At 44.1% G+C, this 21,573-nt stretch overlaps 1 protein-coding gene and 1 long non-coding RNA gene across 20 annotated transcripts in view; both read right to left on the bottom strand.

Annotated features, from left to right (window-relative positions):
- CAMK2G (calcium/calmodulin dependent protein kinase II gamma) overlaps positions 1-21,573 on the bottom strand; it is a 172,300-nt gene that overhangs the window by 144,032 nt on the left and 6,695 nt on the right. The gene's annotated exons all lie outside the window — the stretch shown is intronic.
- Positions 2,802-10,149, bottom strand: LOC308585852. Its single transcript, XR_014007630.1, has 2 exons — positions 9,785-10,149; positions 2,802-3,251 (listed from the first exon to the last, which is right to left on the bottom strand). It is a non-coding gene; the product is annotated as an uncharacterized lncRNA (long non-coding RNA).

The raw sequence follows: 21,573 nt of genomic DNA, 5'->3' as shown, positions 1-21,573 counted from the left end.
GGTACAGAATCAGTCACAGCCCAAGAATTACTTAATAGCTAAGCCTGGAGTCACAGCACAAAATGACTGCATGCACGAACCTTAGGAAAACCTAGGGACCCAGGGCAGCACTGGACATTCACCACAGCATGAAGCACTGGACATTCACCACAGCCTTCCCTTTTAAGTGGCTCAGAGGAACTGGGAATCCTTGAACAAAGTACTGGTGACTAAAGCAGGCAGCAAGTAACAGCGGGCTGAACATGTAGAACAGGGGTCAGCAAACTTTTTCAGCAGGGGGCAGGGTCCACTGTCCCTCAGACCTTGGGGGGGGGCAGACTATATTTGGGTGTGTGTGTGAACTGATTCCTATGCCCCACAAATAACCCAGAGATTAATTTTAAATAAAAGGGCACATTCAACTCATGTAAAAACACACTGCTTCCCGGACTGTCCGCGGGCCGGATTTAGAAGGCGATTGGGCCAGATCCAGCCCCCGGGCCTTAGTTTGCCTACCCATGATGTAGAATGAGTCAAAGTTCATTCAGTTCTTTCTTTCTTTCTAGCAAGAAACTTTTGCAGTGGTCCCTCCAACCAATCAAATATTCATGCACAGGCAGCATTTCAATCATATTATTGGGAGGGAATTAAAAAAAAAAATCTCTGGGGGGTGGGATTACTAAGGGTAGGTCTGAGCTGAAAAAGCCCAACACATCACTTCCTCAAGAACTTGTGTGATAATGACATGCCATTTGGTGGAAGAAGAAAATCACTTCAGGAATGTCATTTATGCATCAGAGGGATAAGCCTCCTCTAGCAGCAACCAGTTAAGCAATGCTGGAGATTAAATACATCCAAGGCAGAACATTTTTCACAATCCCAATCTCCCTCTGCCCTGCCAAAGACCCACGCAACAACAACAAAAAGGTTAGACATGTCGCTTCATAAAAGATGCAATGGAAGATCAGGAGCGAATGCTCTTATGATCAGATGCACATCATGTTTAGTGGCAGCACACCCATGAATATTCCCCCCCCCTGCGATTTATAACTAGCCCTTCAATAGGTTTCCCAGGGTGGACGACAGCAAGTTAGAATTACAATAAAACAAATTAAACCCCAAACTATAAGGACATCCCAATATAAGAAGGCAGAATAAAAAGAAGTCAGCAGCATTTAAAAATGAGCACTTAATTAAATATGAAGGTTCTGTGCCTTGAACTAAAGTGACAAAAAGACGGGAGCCACCACCAAGTAGACCCTTTCCTCTGTTGTCACCTGTCACATCTCATAGACGTGGGTGGAGGAGGGGAGAAAGAATGGCAGATACTGGGAAGAGCCTTCTGCTTGTGAACACCCCCAGAACACCCACAGGCCATTGCTGGAAATATCTCATTCTCATATATAATGTCAGGAATTACGGTATATGTCTTCAATGGTTATACCAGGAAGTAAACAAAACAAAACAAAATGTTAATGGCTGCAGAATCTCTCTGTTCTCCATATTTGGAAGACGACGCCTTTAGGTAGTAGGAGGGGCAAAGAAAATGTATGGAGGCCTATTTGCATTTTTAAATTCCAACATAGGTGCTAAAACAGGTTAGGGTCCAGCATCTCTGGAGATGCAAAGCATGGTTGTCTTAAATGTTGCCTACTGTAGGGGTGACTGTCTCCGCTTATGTATTTGTAAATGGAATAAATATGACAAAGACATGCCCCAGTCCTCTCCCATCAGAAAGAAAACAAGATCTTGTGTCATTTCCCTGAAATACCTTGTTACTCAGAAGGCGGGAGAATGAAACGAATTTATTAAAAGATTTGTGTGTGCATGTGTGCGCACATCTGCAAATCCTCACATGTGTGTACAGTGGACACTCGGGTTGCGAACGTGATCCATGCGGGATGCACGTTTGCAACCCGCGTCTGTGAATGCACGGGATGCAATTCGGCAATTTAGCGCTTCTGCGCATGTGCAACAGCCGAAACCCGGAAGTAACCCATTCTGGTACTTTCGGGTTTCGATGGTCCGTAACCTGAAAAAAACCACAACCTAAAGCGTGTGTAACCCAAGGTATGATGTACAGGTATAACATACATATGTACTTACTGGTGCACCTAAACTCTATGCACAATTTTATACAGTGGTACCTCGGGTTACATACGCTTCAGGTTACAGACTCCGCTAACCCAGAAATAGTACCTCAGGTTAAGAACTTTGCTTCAGGATGAGAACAGAAATTGCGCAGCGGCAGAGCAGCAGCAGCAGGAGGCCCCATTAGCTAAAGTGGTTAAGAACAGTTTCAGGTTAAGAACGGACCTCCGGAACGAATTAAGTACTTAACCCGAGGTACCACTGTACTTCTCTAAATCCCACTCCCTGTCCCCCCCCCCCGGTCCTTCTGCACAGTTTATACCAAGGACAAATGTAGTAATATGTAAATAATAGTTATTCCCTGTGCTTTCACATTAACCCAAAATGGTAATTTACAGGCATTTTTTTATTTGTGCCAAACGTCACCAGTTTCAACATTATACAAAGAAAGGTAAGCTGTAAATCAATAGGTACCAAGCAATTCCTGCTGGAAGACACAAAAACTCCAAAGTAAACTGACATGATTGGAGAAATAGCTTGAGAGTGAACCTGCATACCACAACTGGCTCAGGAGCTGCCTTTTCCAGAGGCCAACAACCTCAAAAGTCAATGGGGGAAAAATTATATCTCCTAAGTATAGGATATAATGAGTCAACATCTGGAGTTGCCCAAGAAGGTGTCTCTGCTGCACAGGGTGGACCAGGAATAATATCTTTTTAATAATAATAATATAATAATAATAATATCTTTATTGTCATTGCCCCCTCTCGGGGACAACGAAATTACTTGGCTGCTCCATCCACCCAGGTAGGGCACTCCACACAAAATCAAAACAACTATAAAAACACTAATTAAAACAATACAGTATAATACAGCAAGGAAGATTAGATGACTTTCAAAGTCCAGGCTTCCCATTCAGGGCCGAGATCGCTCTGGAGAAGAAGCTGTTCTTAAGACGGCTCGTTCTTGTCTTCATCGTCCTGTATCTCCGTCCCGACGGCAGGAGCTCGAAGAGACAGTGACCAGGATGCGATGGATCTTTTACTATGTCCAGTGCCTTCCTATGGCACCTTGTGGCATGAATCTGCTCTAAGGTGGAGAGTGGGCAGCCAACAATGCTCTCTGCTGCCTTAACAACTCTGCACAACCCCAACCTGTCCTGGGTAGTACAGCTTCCGTACCTGTTACGGAAGGGGGGGGGGATGTCTTCTTCACTACAATATATTTGCTCAATTTCTCTAGGACTCCATCACCCCTCCCCTGTCCTCCATAATCTCTCAAGTAATCCAGTCAAAATCACTCTGCCAAACCCTTCCTCCAGGCGATGCCAGGTGACAGACTATGCAAACATGGACCATTGCCTTCTCAGGATGTGTTTATCTGCGCATATCTCCAGCTCTCTGCATATTCACCCCTCCCTCCTCCATATGTTAATCTGTGTAACCCAACCTCTTCTTAATGTATTCATGTTGTAACTGGGATGTATTTTGCACTGTATTCTGGGATATGGAGGGAAATTTCAAAAGTTCATGTCACCCCTTTCTCTGGGTTCAATCTCGCCTTGAACCTGTTGCGCAATAAACTTGGACCTTCTGCAGTTTGCTCCTGTGTCCGGCTGAGCTCATTTTCTTCCGCAGGGACCCACGGACTTAGTCCGATGAGCTGGGTGGCAGAGTAACCCCGCACCCAGATTTTAGCCGTAACAGTTGGCGCCCAACGTGGGGCTTGTGGTTCTCCCGAGCTGCTGACTGGGGGCCCCGAAATCTTCAGCCGGCTCCGGGCCATTTTGCCTGGGAAGATCCTTTTGGACCCCCAGCCATCTTCCGGGCGGTAATCGAAAGCCCTAGGAGTTCAGCCGGGGAGCAAAAGAGGGATCCAGCCGGCTTATTATTCATCGATCCCGGGATCATCATAGAAGACGCGTGAGTATAAGGAAAAAGGAAAATCCAGTGCACTGGTGGGAAGGGGGTGGAATCTCCTGGCAACTGAATTCTCTGCCCTCCTCTCTATCGCTCCTTCTTGCCTTTCTCTTGGTCCGGTTAGTGAGAGAGACCGTGGACCGCTGCTCAACCCGAAAGGGGGGTTCTGAGCTCTATCTCTTTTCCTTAAAATCTCCAGCCAGCCGCACCAATTGGGAGTCCGAAAGTAAGACGGTGAGACCCGGCTTGGAAAGACAGCCGACTTTCCGCAACGGGCATCCCAGTTGAAAGCAAGGGGTTGGAGCTCTCTTTCCGAACTTCTCTAGCGCCCGGCAAGGGGGCGGGAAGTGGTCTTGCTTTCTATACCAATCCCAGCCGCACTGGTCGGTGCCACGTAACCGTGCGTGAGCCCGCTTCCAAAAGCAAGGGGGATTTTCAGTTCGAAATTCTATCCAGGGACCACCCGATCTGGCACCGCATGGCGCGGGCGTCCAGTAGGGCCCCTTTTCCTGAGATGTGACGATAGGTAGGAGGTTGCCAAGAGGGATAGCCCATGAGGAATTGGGCAGGACCGGCAGAGTGGAAAGAGACCCCAGGTTATAGGAAATAAGGAAATAAGGAAATAGGAAATAGGAAAGGGAACGCAAGGAACCGGATAGCTAGAGCTCTCTAAAACCCACTAAGGAAGTTGCCAGGCAACTAGAAGCCCCTTCTCCTCTTTACTATACGTCCCTGTACTAAGCATTCCAAACCCCTAGACATACCTATCCTAATCAACCCCTCTTTTTCCCCTTCTCTATCCCAGACCCCCCCCCCAAAAAAGGAAAAAGCAAAAGAGCAACAACAGCAACGCATGCATCTATAAAGGGGTACCCAGTCAACCAAGCGTTGTGAGCCCTACCAGTCTGATTACCTGGTGGTGTGTTTGAAGAGGCAAGGAGGCTCATAAAACCATGTGGGACCTTCCTACTAATTTCACTTAATGAAGCCAAAGGTAGTGGCCCAACTCCTTGCAATAACCAACTAAAGGATGAGAATATATATGTTTACATGTTTACATGTTGTCTGTTATGTGTGTTGTCTGTTAATACATATATGAGAATATGTATGTTTACATGTTGTCTGTTATGTGTGTTGTCTGTTCCTTCTGTCTCTGGCAGACTGCCTTTCTTAAGTGTGCATAGTTTAAACTGCAAGCTTGCTTCAAAATTTAAATCTAAGGAAGCCATGCTGGATCTTAGCAGTCCTAAATAAGAGAAGATGAGAATGAAGTGTGCAAATGTTTACCCCACCTCTTGCTTTGCCCCAACTTTTGAGATTGTGAGTCTACAGTCTTATTTTGGAAGGTGCTGATAACCTAATGTTTCTGCTGCAAAAGCCTAGTTGAGCACAACTGCTCTCTCAAGCTAAAATGCAGTGTATGTATTTCATTAAGCGTATGCCTATAAAAGTATGGTGTTCATTCTAAGAAAATATTTGAGTCCAGTTTTAACTTTGATTTGGTTGGACAGAAGAGTTATTGTAAGGCTCCTGATATCAGTCTCTATAAGACGTCCTGGCCTCTTTTCTTAGAAAATGCCCCCCCTTGTTTCACTCTGTCTCTTTCAGGGGTTTTTTTTTCCCCTTCTCCTTCTTATTCTGTGCCAGGTAAATTTACTCCCGAGTAAGCTTCCTTTAAAGGAAACTGCAAAGGGCATAGATTAGGCTTACTATTCCTCTGCAAGTTCAGGAAAAATTGTCACGTTTGTATTCCTTTTAAATCAAATCTATGGCTGTTTTAACTATGCTTTATAAGAGATCCTCTCCCTATCTTAGGAAAAATGTTCACTTCAGTCTTTAAAGATAATTTATCTAGGAACTTTCACTCTTTAGTCTAAGGAAGTAAACTCTCACTTAAACTAGTTGGGTACTTTTATTTTCCTCTTCCTTAGTACATGATAGGCGCATGGCTTGTGGTCTCTTCCCCAGTTGTGTCTGTGTGCATGGGTATGTGTGTCTCTCTCTGGTAGTACAAATCTTGCTGCGAAATCTTGCTGTGAACCCTATATTTGGAGGGTTGGACTAGATGACCCCAGGGTCCCTTTCAACTCTCCCAATTTGTGGCTGTGTGGAAGGACATGGGTCTGCAAGCATTGGAGGGTAATTCTTAAATTCTGGTGAGGTGATGAGTTGAAATTCAGGCCAGATTTGCTCTTTGTTTTTTTTAAAAGAGGAGAGGTGAAAGCTGTGATGTTTTGAAGCAGAACTGGTGATATCAGGCATTTGAGTGATTACAGTATTTATCCTTTTGTCTACTATTTTAAAAAAAAAGAAATCAAACTTAAAAGTCTATTAAAAGTTTAAGCACATAAAAATTCACATAGTTAAGTAGAATTAGCCTTGACCATGACTGAGAATGTTAAAATAAATAAATAAATAAAAATCCTATGAATTCTAACTCTCTGGCCATTTTTACTCATAAATAAGAGAGCGGTTGATTGTTCCGCGAATGGCCAGAGGGATATTAGCCCTTTCCTGTACATAAAGGAAGCAGTCTCAGTTTGCTTGGGCTGAATGGTGAATACTTGAATTGCTGAGTTTCTCTTTTTTGTTTAAAATCTAACCCTATTTTTAAAATCTACTCCTTACCTTTCCCTTCCTTATTCTAATTGAGCCAAAAGATGCAACATTTTCAATGGTATAAAAGGTTTGCTGAGACATGAACTCTGCACATGCACAGAGGCTAGATCAGCTTAAAGAGAGAGAGAGAGAGAGAGAGAGAGAGAGAGAAAGGAGGGGGGAGAGAGAAGGTTTGGAGAGCAGTGTGCTGCAGGGAGAAAGCTTTCCAAATTTCCAAATGTAAAAGAAAAGTCGGAACCATTGAAGGAAATCACCCTTAATCTGTCTTTGCTCCAGGGGCTACTTAAGACAAAAGGCTAAAAAAAACAACAAAAAAAACCTAGCCCATCAAAAGTCAAGAGTTTTCCAGGTTCCAAATCTTAACATGCCAAATTCTTTTCACAGGTAAATATCAAAGCATTCCCCCCTCAATGGGAATTTTAGGAACAGCATTTCCTGACAGGCTTCTCACATGAAATAATTTTCCCTTTTAACAGGATATGTGAACCCCGATAACAAAGTGTTTGTCCCTTTTTCCTCCCACAGCAACTTTCTTTCTGTTTTGTGAAACACGTCTGAATCCCTGCTATATTAGTGACTTCCATCTCTTTGTGGCTTTGACACTTTTTTCAAGTTACAAATAATCTGTTTTCATTTATTTAATACATTTCTCCATGATGTCTATGAAGTTAATCGAAGCACAACCAAACATTGTTTGTGGAATGGTACTTGTTTACCTTCGGCCTGAGCATCTCTTATTAATTCTGTCATTTTGGCTAGTGCAAGGTACTTACACAACTTTAAATTGCCATTCATTATTAATTGTGTGTCTTAGCATTTATTTATTTTTGGTTCCTCATAGCTCATTTTGTGTGTTTGTGTTTTACTTTGGGGACATGTTCATCACATGTTGAAAGTCAGTCTCATGAAGTTCTTTTATTGGATAGCACATGGTGAATTTTAAGTTTTCCCCATTGTTTTCCCTTTTTTTTCAGTCCAATAGTAATATGTGTGGTTTTGATAATATCTTTGTACTATTTAATAATAGTTATTTTCTGAATCTGATGTCTTTGTGTCAAGTCCATTTTCATCTAACTGGTAATCTAATTTTTTGCTTCCTTTTTATTTTTTAACCTTTGTATTTTTTACAGTTCTCTTTCTATACATGTGGAGTAATTTTTATTTTATAATATGAAAAAAACAACAACAACAAAAACTAAGTGAAGAAAAGCAAACAAACTTAGCAGATAATAACAGTAGTTATAGGAAAATGTGATAATAATATTGGAATGAATGAAACGCTTAATTCGCTAAGATTTTATTATTTGCAACTTCCAACAGAAACCGAAGGACATCACATCCTTTTCGCCTTTTGCCCCCTCCCTTTTCTAACTGTCTTTAAGCCCCAAAACCCTGCCCCTTACAGGATATCACTTCTACAGATGCAATGATGAAAAGCAGCAACAACCCCTCATGGCTAAGGGGAGGAGTTGAATTGCAAGGACATTTTCTCACTTTTGAACCTTAAGACTGTGCTCCAGGATTCAAAAGATACATGCATAAAAGATCACAATTGTGTCAAGATATGTAACTGATATTTAATTAGTTTGTTTTGTATTATGTGTTATTATGTAAGAATGTTGAAATGTGTCTGACAGTGTGATTTCCACAAAGGGGGGCAATTTTTCTGTGTAATTGTTTTTATGTTTAATGTCTTATTGCTTACTCACCAATGGAGAATTCTCATGCATTTTATACTTTCTAGTAGCTCACACTATTGTGTAGTCCAATGTTTAGATCAACTTGTAACCACATTTAATTGTTCCACCGCCAACTTTCCCTATCCATTTTAAAATGTGTTAAACCTCGTTTTGCCAAGGACAAGCTTCTGGATCCATAAAACACCAGGTACATGAAGGTGCATATGCTTTGGTTTAGCAGGAATGATCCCTTATAGAGTTAAATTGACTTATTTGGACAACTGCCCTTGTTAAAAATGGTTTTCTTTTAACAGATTGGTTTGAAGAGTTGAGAACCATGGGGCAAGATAAATTCAAATTGGACTCAGTTTGAATTGGGCAAGTGTATCCAGGCTGCAATTAGCCTTTTGGTCCTTTAAGTGCAAGTGAGCAACCCCCATGCGTGCAAAACCACAGCCTATGATAGAATCCCATAGGAAGGCCAAGGCGAAGACCTCTCCCTCACGAGATGTCCAACCTGTGCCAGCTATGGTGAATGCCAGGCAACATGGTTAAATGAAAGCCCCGAGAGGATTCAACAGACAGGATGTGTTGCTGTAGCACTATGTCAGTGTGAGACCACAGAAGAGCTAGCTTGACACCTGAGAAATACACAAAAATGGCGAAGGACAAAACACCAACTGCATTTTTCAGTCATTAGTGGACCTTCCTGCTAGGTGTAAAGCATAAAACACTATTGAGAATGCCACAAGTAATTTAGCAACAAAATACAAGAGGTGTTCTTTATATAATACCCTATATGCAGCTACCTGCACTGCTATACTTGCAAATGACCGTAAGAGGCATGGCTTGCAAGTCCCTTTCAGGTTTGCATAAAGCCACACATCCCATTCACCGAGATTTAGGGTGCGGAGAAAAGATTTGCAAGTTCTTACAGAACTTTAATGCAAATCTATCTCCGAATGGGGGACTGTTACGGAAGGGGGGGGGATGTCTTCTTCACTACAATATATTTGCTCAATTTCTCTAGGACTCCATCACCCCTCCCCTGTCCTCCATAATCTCTCAAGTAATCCAGTCAAAATCACTCTGCCAAACCCTTCCTCCAGGCGATGCCAGGTGACAGACTATGCAAACATGGACCATTGCCTTCTCAGGATGTGTTTATCTGCGCATATCTCCAGCTCTCTGCATATTCACCCCTCCCTCCTCCATATGTTAATCTGTGTAACCCAACCTCTTCTTAATGTATTCATGTTGTAACTGGGATGTATTTTGCACTGTATTCTGGGATATGGAGGGAAATTTCAAAAGTTCATGTCACCCCTTTCTCTGGGTTCAATCTCGCCTTGAACCTGTTGCGCAATAAACTTGGACCTTCTGCAGTTTGCTCCTGTGTCCGGCTGAGCTCATTTTCTTCCGCAGGGACCCACGGACTTAGTCCGATGAGCTGGGTGGCAGAGTAACCCCGCACCCAGATTTTAGCCGTAACAGTACCACACACATAAGCCGTAAGTGAGCACGCTCTCAATGGCACAGTGATAGAAGGCAAGCAGCAGTTTCTGCGGAAGATGGTTTTTCCTTAGAATTCTCAAAAAGTACAGTCTCTGCTGCGCCTTCTTCACAAGCCCCCTTGTGTTGACACTCCAGGACAGATCCTCTTGTAATTCAATGCCCAAAAATCTGAACGTTGTTACCCTCTCCACACAGACCCCATCAATCAAAAGTGGCTGGACATTGCTCTTCTGTCTCCTGAAGTCCACCACAAGCTCCTTTGTCTTCCTTGTATTTATGAGCAAGTTGTTAGCTCTGCACCACTCTGTCAGCCGCTCCACCTCATCTCTATAGTCCGTTTCACCCTCCCTTTCCGAGATGAGCCCAATCACGGTTGTGTCATCTGCAAATTTAACAACCCTATTACTAGGGTGAGCAGCGACACAATCGTACGTGTAGAGAATATAAAGGAGCGGACTGAGTACGCATCCCTGTGGTGTTCCTGTGTTAGTCTTAAGCATACTAGAGGTATAAGGGCCCAACCGAACCCTCTGGGGGCGGTCTGACAAAAAGTCCAATATCCACCCACAAAGTGATAACGGAAGCCCCAGATCTTCCAGTTTAGACATCAGACGTTGTGGTAGAATGGTATTAAATGCCGAGCTGAAATCTAAAAAAAGCAGTCTGGCATAACCCCCCCGCTGCTCCAAATGTGAAAGAACGGCATGGAGGGCAATCGCCACAGCGTCCTCTGTCGATCTTTTCGTTTTATAAGCAAATTGGAATGTGTCCAGTCTCTCTGGTAGGCAGGCAATGACATAATTTCGCACCAGCTTTTCAAAGCACTTCATGATTATAGGTGTGAGTGCTACTGGACGAAAGTCATTCAGATCTTCCGGGTTAGATTTTTTTGCTATTGGAACGATAATAGAGGACTTTAGGCAGGATGGAACAATAGCCTGGGCTAGGGATCGATTTAAGATCCCAGTAAAAACTCCTGCTAGTTTTGACATATTAGATACTGAAGACTCCACAGTCTTGACATATATGGCAGATGTGCCAGATGTTAACTCTCCATGGCAGATGGCTCTTCCCTGGAGACACTGGAGAACACGAGAAACCCCCGTTCTTCTCCTGAGCTTGACAGAAGGCAGCAGAACATGCCCAATCTTGTGTCATGCTCTGGGGATACTTGACCATTTCAGAACATCAGCAGAGAGTCAGAAAGAAGACTCTTCCCAAAAGAGTGGGAGGGGTAGATAGTCACAGCAACAACAGCTAGTGACCATAATCAACCGAGATGTGTGGGACCTCTACTGAAGGCTTTGGGCAAACTGCACAGATAGAGGCAATAAAGGCAGAAAAAGTCCCAGCCAGTTAAGCAATGTTATCTGTTACAACTCCTTCTATTTGTCGGAGGTAAAACTTTTCAGAGTTAACATTATCTCATTAAGAGAACAAAATAATACAGATAATTTAAAGGTGTGCATATGAATCTCTCCAACAAAGGCATCTTGGACTGGTGGTTCCCCGTCCTTCTCAGGAAAAGGGACCTTCTTTCCATAAGTAGTAAGAAAAGCCCAACAAGTGTGTACCCATTACTTGCATGAGCTCCACAGAGCAAAGTTATGATGTCAATCAAGCAGCAACTCTCTGCATAATCAATGTACAGTACATAATAGTCCAGAGCTCCTTTTATTGCATCTCTGTTCACAGGAAAAAAATCGCCCTACTAATAAAATACCCAGTTCTTCAAGCTCATAAACCTATTTGTGCACACTCCTTGTCTGCCTTCCTGTATGTGTTTCCATTAAAGTTGAACTGTACAAGACTTGGGCCTACGAACACAACTATACAGATTCAAAAAACTACTTCCTCTTACAACTATCTCCTCTCCCTGGAATACTGCTGAGTTACATTGCTTAACGACATCATTCAGTAACACTACCGTCCAAGTCCATGTGGACAGTTATAATTGACTTACAAGATGGGTGGGAGGGTAAAGCGACAAGCGTGACTTTACTTAAAGCGCCCACAATGTTTACCAGGCAGTGGCTTTTCTTCAGTCAGAGAGTGCCTGCACAATCTCCGGCCAAAAAGCATGTGGCTTGAGGAGGGCCTACTAGCAATAGTTATGAGGCAGCACAGTGCTTCTCAGACTGTGGACCACCGGTGGATCTCAGCAAAGCATTCCCTCGCTTCCCCCCTGCCTTTTGGTTGGGTCAACACCAGCAACTTCCCAGCTCCCCACATGCACAATCCATAGCTACATGTGGGAGCTGGTTAGGGAGCAGAGTGAGGCAGTAGCACCCTAAGTAGGGGAGGAAATGGATGCTAAGCAGAGAGGCAGAGGGGTCCCTTTGAGTGTGAGGGAAGAAAGAGACAGTGTGGGGATGGCTGAGGGCGAGGAAATTGAGAAGGGCCCAGGCAGCGGCTGCTGCACATCCTGCAACCCCATTTTCTCTCCTCCTTCTTCCTGCACAGTCTCCTGTCAAGACAGGAAGCCTCTCCTCCCTCTGAAAGGGCCAGAGAGGACACTGAAGGAAATGGAAAAGAGGAACAAAAAAAGTTACCATTTTAGATAAATTGGTAAAGTTTGGAACAGAAAAGGGTGACGTGAGGGGGAAGACGCTCCAGGGGGAGGAAGTGAATGTAAAAAAAAAATGCCAAGAGATAAAGCCTCCTTTAAAACCCTCTTCACCAGTAAGCTCTGGCCAAGATGAGGAGGGCCCAAAGAGGGATTAGACAGCAGAAAATGATGTAAGTAATTGCTAGCTATTTATGCCGAATTCCACCTCCATCCACCAATATTTTGTGACTGGCGGGCCTCAGTAATCTCCAGCCTCTCAAATGGGCCCTGATTAAATAACTCCAGTTTAGGAGTTGAATAGCATTGTCTTCCGTTTCATTTTTGAAGCCAAATTCCAACAAACCAAGACTTACTCATTTTTACCCCAAATTTCAGAAGTAACCCAGATCTGACCCCAAACTGCTATTCATAATATAGAGCTGGGCCTATTGAAGATCTCTATCCCTTGGCCTGAAGCAACATCACTACTGGTCAGAACGGAAGGGATGGGGTACCTGGGGGTACCTTCCAGATATTGTGGTACTACAACTATAATCATCCCTGGCCACTGGTCAACAACGTCTGGATTGTTTCCTATCCCTGCACCAAGTCCTGTAACTTTACTCATAAATATGACTCAAAGCAATGTAGGAACACTAGAGCAGGCTTCCTCAACCTCGGCCCTCCAGATGTTTTCAGACTACAATTCCCATCATCCTTGACCACTGGTCCTGCTAGCTAGGGATAATGGGAGTTGTAGGCCAAAAACATCTGGGGGGCTGAGGTTGAGGAAGCCTGCACTAGAGAAATACAAAAAAACCAATTACCATAAGTACCATCAATAAAGACCATAACAACAAACATATCTATGAAAACAAAACACAAGTCTAGCAAATCATGAGCTCACATGGGGGGGGTGCTACCCTTCTTGGACGCATTGCATGGGTAAAATGCCACTGCCTCAAACCGGGGCTTTTTACCCAGATCCTGAGTGATCTGTTGATTCTGGATTAGTTCCAGAATGAACAGGAGGGCACCTGTTCAAACCTAATCTAACCAGGAGGAAAAGGTTTGCAATAAGAATTATTTGCCTTCCATCGGACTTAGTAGACTGAATTGGTCAAAAATTTAGAAAATCCGGTGTAAGGGATACTAGTCCTCATCCTTCAGCCCCCCCACTTCTGGAGCAGGTAATCCTAGACTCGACACGATCGCAAACAGGACAGACAAACAGCAGACTGAAATCCTGCCTGCTGTAGCACATTTATAAAATATACAGCGTAAACCGAGAGGCAACTTGTAAGCCAGGCTGATCTTGCCCACGCACTTCACTATACAGAGGGAGAGCACCAGTTCCTTGCTGAGAGAGACCACAGCAGGGCAGCTCCCTTGCCCAGACCCCTGGTTCTCTGCAAAAGTCATTCCCAGCACCACAGAGATAGCGTTTCCGTTAAATATGTTCCCGAGCTTTTGGCAAGGTCAGGAGCTCCGTCACGTAAGCTCTTCTATTCCAGTGATCCCTTCTAAGTCAATTTGTTCCAACAATAAATAAAGATTCTATCACTACAGTGTGCATCATATTGCAACGTTGCGTTATAAGCAGGCAATCCCAGAAAGGCGAGGGAGAGAGTCGAGGCAAAAGGCAGCTGGCACAAGGGGAAGGCTGCAGTTTATGACATCAGCTTATTACTACTCCCCCCCCCCCATACATCTATCCCTGGAGCCGGGAAGTGTGTGCAACAAAACACAAAGCACAAGACTTCCAGCATCACGGCGACACAGTGTCCCCATTAAAGAGAAAAAGACTGACCAACAGCACGATCACTGCTTATTGACCTGTATCCATTCCTGCCCTAGCTGACCTCAAGCCAACAAAGACCCAAGACACATACAAGTCGAGAAAACGCTATTGTGGCCGTTTCTGCTTTCGTCCTCTTGAAACAAACAGGCTGAGCCCAAGGAAATATCCACTCATCTGCCAATGTTGTGGCAGCTTTTACCTGTGCTCCACAAGCTAGGAGGAGGCTGAGCAGCAGGGGGGCATCGCAAACCACACTGACTGCAAGGCAGTTTTGACAAACAAGCCAATATCGCGCTTCATCTTGGAGAGTTAAGACTGCATCTAAGGCACAAGTGTGTAAATTGGTGGACAGGTCTGGTATGTTCTCAGCACCCTGCTTCCCTATATGCAGACCAGCTTGTATTCTTGCACTCTGGACACTAATACTAGAAACTGTGCTTCAGGCTTCTGCAAACTTGTATTGTGGATTCTCTTTTTCCACGACGGACCTGCCTAACTAACCTGCAGTGCAGCACACTGTTGCCTGCATCCAATTCAGTTGTGTGCGCACTGAGAGAGGGGGAGGGGAACAGGCTGACTTCACTCCAGCCCTGCAACAGAATTCTCGACAAGGAAGAACAGTGTGCCATCCCTGAAGGGATGGCAAACCGATTCCGCCACCCGCCCACTTCCCAATACTCAGCCCAGATTTCACTTTAATTCCTACCAGCCATGTCAACAGCTAATCACAACTTCAAAAAAGCCTAAAATAAACTGGTGTTGTATGTGTTTGTTATATTATTAATTAGCGTTATGAAACAATGCAAAATTTTTTTAACGTAATGGAACCATTTCCTTGGGGGGGGGGGGATTAGAAATGGATAATTTTCCTCTCCAAAAGTTACCATACGCTTTGCGGTAAAGCAAATATGTTTTTTTAAAAAAATAAAATAAAATGCATGGGTAATAAGGTCGGAGGCATTTCAAGAAAAGCCAAAAAGGTGCAATTTCTCAGGGCGCTCTACACCCTGATTTAGAGAGCACTTTTCTGGACTACAAGCAAATAAAACTTCCTTGAACTGGTTCAGACCACTGGTTCCTCTGGCCAAGCGTTGATCTGGTTGCTTGAGGCTCACTTGAATGGAGGTCTTTCCCAGTCCGGCTGTCTGGGGACCCTTTTGGCTAAAGGTGATAGGCTAGGACCTGCTCCACCCCAACCTCAGCCCACTTTCGCATGCTCTCATAGACCCTCAAGACACTCCTATAAGGTAAACCATTATCATCACTTCCATTTTGCAGAAGATGGGAGCTGATGCTGAAAGATATTGGCTAGATAATATGCCCAGACTGTCTTACCCTGGTGAGCAACCTGGCTGCTGAATTCTGAACCAGATGAGGTTTCTGAACTCTCTTCAGAGGCAGCCCCATGTATAATCTAACCTAGAGGTTACCAGAGCATAGACAAGAGATGCTAGGTTATCGCTGTCCAGATATGGGTGCTGCAAGGTCACCAGCTAAAACTGATGGAAGGTATTCTGAGCCACCGAGGCCACCTGAGCCTCAAGCAACAGCAATGGAGGTCTGGCAATTCACGCCCTTCACCACCACGCGACAGCCAGCTCTATTGTTCTATGCACTTACCAAACATTGACAGCCACCTTCAAAAAGACATTGCGTGCAATTCAGCAAGAAGCTTCCCCACAATTTCAGTGTAGGTCATGGACTTTCATTTATACTTCCTAAACTCAAGATGCAGACGTGTTGATTTGCAGATGTTCCCAAGACCAACTTTCAATTTTACTAAGTAAATCTAAGAACTGCCTAAGTGCCAAATATTCTGCAAAGCGGGTCTTTATCCCTTGCATACAAACCTGTATAAAACTATTTCATAAATAAACTTTTTCAGCATCCCTGGTTCAGACATTCTCCAGGTGAAGCTTAGGGTACTCCTGTCCCCCACTAACTTTGAAATTAGGTGGCTGGCCAAAAATTTGTTCCACGCAAACATTTTCTAGTTGCTCAACAGCAGAATCAGGATAGTCGAATATTCCTTCCTACCGAGTTCAATATTTGCTTTATTATTTCACCAAGAGAACAAGTTTGAACAGACTAGCTTCTCAGCACTGTTTTTTTTAAAGACATCAGTGCTATATTTGCTGTGAGGGCTTGGGTGAAAGTGCTACAAAAAGAGCGGCAAATTACTGCCGCACAATGACTTCTGATATTTAGCACAACAGTTAACGTGCATAATAAACAAAGCTCATTAAATAAGAAGTCATCTATTAACCGCCCAAGATGGATGCAATTTCCTCTACCCAATATTCCTGAGATTCTGTCACACAGTATACTCCCTTTTACATTCAGATTTTTATTGGCAGCAAACAAAACCCAAGGTAAGTTCACACCTTAAAAAGAGCAGTGAATTCCACATACAAGCACACATACAACCAGGCCTTTGGGTGATTAATCTTGTAGTCCTTTTAAATGTGGGGGGGGGGGGGTTGGGGGGGTACTGGTTTGTTTTCGTTTTTCTTGTTTTATCGTGTATTTTGTGCTTTTGTATTGTATTTTTATGTTGTAAACCACCCTGAGATTGCGGATGAAGAACGGTACACAAATTTGATAAATAAATAAAATGAAATGTGAAAAAGCAACATGAAACCCTTGGTTTCACCACAGAGTAATAACGCTGCCTTGTGATAGTGCACTGGACAAGCAGTGATTGCTTCCCATGTTGCAAAGTGACCAGTGTTCTTTCGACTGGCCTAGAAGCAAGTCTGGCAACCCATGAAGCAGGGATGGGGAATTCTTGGCCCTCCAGGTGTTGCCTGACTATCATAATCCATGACCAGTGGCCAGGCAGACTGGGAATTTTGGGAATTTGAGCCCAAGATGTGGAAGGCAATAGGTTCTCCAAACGTTCCTTAAAAGATGAAAAAGGCAGACAAGGCTGAGACACAGGATTCCAGCTGCTGCAAACAACAGGAGGGGAGAGTGCTTGCTGGCTTCCCATGGGCAGCTGCTCAGCCACTGTGTGAACAGGATGCTAGACTAGATGGGCCATTGGCCTGATCCAGCAGGTTCTTCTTGGGTTCATATGATTCCATGACAGTCTGTATGCCAACCTTAAGCACTAATGGTCTAAGGCACAGCAGTTACACACCCAGGATGGCAGCCTCTCCACTACCATATAACACCGGTCTTGAAAGACCTGCATTGGCTCCCAGTACGTTTCCGAGCACAATTCAAAGTGTTGGTGCTGACCTTTAAACCCCTAAACGGCCTTGGTCCAGTATATCTGAAGGATCGTCTCCACCCCCATCAGTCTGCCCGGACGCTGAGGTCCAGTGCCGAGGGCCTTCTGGCGGTTCCCTCATTGCAAGAAGCAAAGCTACAGGGAACCAGGCAGAGGGCCTTTTCGGTAGTGGCGCCCGCCCTGTGGAACGCCCTTCCAGCAGATGTCAAAGCGATAAACAACTACCTGACATTCAGAAGACATCTTAAGGCAGCCCTGTTCAGGGAAGTTTTTAACGTGTGATATTTTACTGTATTTTTGGTTTTTATGGAAGCCGCCCAGAGTGGCTGGGGAGGCCCAGCCAGATGGGCGGGGTATAAATAATAAATTATTATTATTATTATTATTATTATTATTATTATTATTATTATTATTATTATTATTATTATTATTACTGCTTGCCTTGCCACCGCCACCACCCTGGCAGCAGATAAAAGAACCAAGAGAGAAAACCACTTTCTGGCAACAAAAACTTACAACCTTCCCCTCTGCCCCCACAAGTAAGTTCCAAAATGACACTCGCCAAAGCTCAGCAGGGATGGAGCAACAGAGCTGAAGAAGAAGCTGAAGTCACACACAGTTAGAACTTTGGCACGATGGACCACAAGTCTCTTGTGGGGAAAGAGAGGCATAGCTCTTAGTGGGAAAGGTCCTATATGCTTTACACTGAGAGTAAGTAGCAGGGGGAGGGGGAGCAGCTTCATTTTAGAGTGAAGATGCCAATAAAGACTTGAGTTGGGGTCATTCCCCTTTATCTGAGCAGAAGACTTACTTGGTAAAAAAAAATGCTGATAAATATGGCCATTTTTAATTCCACTCATTTATATCTTGCTTCTGCTGGTATTAAGGAATTTCTAAGAGAGTTGTGGTGTGCTTCTTCCACCCACATTACCAGGGAAGCACCACGAACCGAAAAAGTGTCAACAGTGAGCATACACTTTAACACCTCCCAAAACCTGGTACCCTCCAAGCATCTTGGGCTGCAATTCCCACCAGCATGGCCAATGGTCAAAGAGGACAGAAATTCTACTCCAACATCACCTGCAGGGCACCAGCTTGGAGAAGGCTGCTTTAGATGCTGCTGAAGAACTTGCCCTTCTCTGCCGCAGTGTTGCAGTGTAAACAACAACATTCTGTTAAGCCAAGCAATAGGTTTTGTGCCAAGGTCACTGATGGTTCAAATTCTGGAAGGTGGTACCTCAGGTTAAGAACTTAATTCGTTCTGGAGGTCTGTTCTTAACTTGAAACTGTTCTTAACCTGAGGTACCACTTTAGCTAATCGGGCCTCCCGCTGCCGCCACACAATTTCTGTTCTCGTCCTGAAGCAAAGTTCTTAGCCTGAGGTACTATTTCTGGGTTAGCGAAGTCTGTAGCCTGAAGCGTCTATAACCTGAGGTACCACTGTACTCTTTTAAGTTTTGGCAGTGTGAGGTTCTGTGCTGCTATGTTATTAATTACCGTATTTTTCGCTCTATAAGACGCACCAGACCATAAGATGCACCTAGTTTTTGGAAGAGGAAAACAAGGGGAAAAAATATTCTGAATCTCAGAAGCCAGAACAACAAGAGGGATCGCTGCGCAGCGAAAGCAGTGATCCCTCTTCCTGTTCTGGCTTCTGTGATAGCTGCACAGCCTGCATTCACTCCATAAGATGCACACACATTTCCCCTTACTTTTTAGGAGGGAAAAAGTGAGTCTTATAGAGCAAAAAATATGGTATATGTTTCTTTACTACATTCATATCCTGCCTTTCTTCCAAGTGGCTGACAGCTATGTGCATAATTCTCCCGCTGTGCCCTGTGTCTTATCTCCACAACAACCCTGAGAGGTAGGTTCGGTTGAGAGTGACTGGACCCAGGGTCACCGGATGAGCTTCATGGTCAAGTACAGATCTGATCCTGGTTCTCCCTGGTCCTAGCTGAGCACTAACTATAGCGGGTAGACAGACGTAAGGTAGGGGAAGAAAGGCTGCAAGCATGAGTCAAGCAGGGAGCAGGAGCCAGCCCAGCGATCAGGGAGATCCCCGCCTCCACCAACCTCCCCATCCCTTCATCAAGTCACTGGCTGACAGGTCTTCAGCCATGCCTTCTCTAACTTCTAGTCAGTCAGAACTTGGAACAAAGTAAAGATTACAACGGCTGAAGCGAGTGAAGCAAGCTATCATCTCCTTTTTGAGTGTTCCCTGAGAATCTTCACTCAAACATTTGCTGATCCATTCTAAACTGGGTTTATGCAGCTTTACAAGAAAGTCCATAGGTATCCACCACCAAAAAAATAATACAGAGCTAGAATATGATGCAGCAAGCTACAGCAACGGGAAACGGTAGTTATTTAAGGAAGCAGCAGCCATCAAAGTAAATTCATGACCTAGAGACGAAGCCCTGTGCTCCTGTAGTTTTCTTAGAAAGCTGCTTAGAAGCCATTCCAATTCATAGGGACAGTGAATTGGGGCCTCCTTCGCTGCCAGTATGCAGTTTGACCGCATTATCTGGTGTCACTTTTGCTCCAATACCTTCCAAGCCTAATATTTAGTCACCGCCTTGATTCACATGCCGGCCCTGCAGCACCACAGAAACTGAACACCTCTTAGGTCACCGAGAGCTATATCTGATCCTACATACTCTGCCAGATTCCATTCGTTTCCAGCACAGGTTCCTTAGACACAGATTCAAGGAGCCTGCCTCTCTCTCTGCCTCACTCCTCTGCCAGCTTTATACTTCTCCTGTTTTATTCCCTTCCGTTCCAAACGTGGCACCCACAAACCCCACGCCCCATGCAGCTATTCTCAGAAATGTTCAGTTTAATTAACTCACAGTCACCATCACACAGAATTTTCCTATGACATTGAGGCTGTCCCTCAAAGCCATCCTGCCCTGGTTGCTTCCACTGATTTCAAGCTCATTAGTTTGCCCTCTATGTAGTTGGCAAACGCCGACGGGCCGCAGTTTGCTGCAACCCAACAGCTGTCTGGGTACTTAAAATCTTAGGCGAGCACATTATCTGATGGTTTCGGATGCCATGGCAACTGAGTGACAGATATTTACTTTCCCCAAATCGCCCCAGTTTTTACGCTCCTATCCCAACTTGCACATTCACCCAGGGTAGACCCAGGCAACCTTCCTGAGGTTTACTTTGCAATCAGAGATTCACATGGAACAGTCACACGGCAAGCTTCTTAAACATGATGCTAAATCCAACACGCCATCTATTTGGGGAGAAGGGGGCGAGAAAAGCTGGAATAATATTTTTCAGCAAGGACTGCGCTGCCACCGTCCTCTGATTTTCTATCTATCCCTCCTCCATCCAGGGGCACAGCAGCCAAGTAAGGCCCATACTTCTTGCTGCCATAGGCAATCTGTAACTTTACCCATACAATGTCTTATTGTATGCACAACAGTTAAATAATAAATAACACATTAAATGTTCAGGAGTTGCTTGGGGGAATATATTCATATTTTCGTTTTTAAATATCTCTCACTTCTTTATTCCCCTCTCCCCTTTACAATGGTCTGAGATGTGGTTCAATAATATTTGGGACAGAGCTAATTCAGAACTGGGCTTAGAAGAATTGCTAATGGGGTTACAAAGGAAAATACCTTTGATGAAACCTGGTCTCCCTTCTTTTTATACATAAGGAAAGAAGAAAGGAAAGCTCTCCCATCAGCCTCACAAACCTGTCTGTGGAAAACCTATTATGTACTGCCAATGTTTTAAGGCTGTGTGAAACAATATTTGCCTGGCACCTGCTTCATATAATACAGGTAGGTGGTTTAAAAACTATTTTATTTTCTCAGGTTTGGCTGGCTTTGTGACTGCTTTGTTACAATATGTATTGCTTTGTGCTGTACCGTCTGTTTTATTGAATTTGTATGTAGCCATTTTTAATATATATTTAAAACCAATTGTCTGTTGAAGCTGCTTACTTTGGCAAAAAAGTAGCTTCCCACACCTCATAACATATAAACAAAACACACACCAAGTTACTAAAATCCCTCACCTCCACGACACAGCACCTCTCTTCAACTCCACCACAAAGCCCAGGCAATTGCCTATGCAAGAGGTGACTCAATATGGAAAGGATGCCCATTACTTCTGCACAGGATCTTCCCCAAACATCCACACACTCTTCCCTTATTCACAGCTCTACT

The sequence above is a fragment of the Podarcis bocagei genome (genome assembly GCF_964188305.1).
Source record: "Podarcis bocagei genome assembly, chromosome: 4".
NCBI lineage: Eukaryota > Metazoa > Chordata > Lepidosauria > Squamata > Lacertidae > Podarcis > Podarcis bocagei.
Note: the sequence above shows the minus strand (reverse complement) of the source record. Positions and strands in the feature narration are given on the sequence as shown.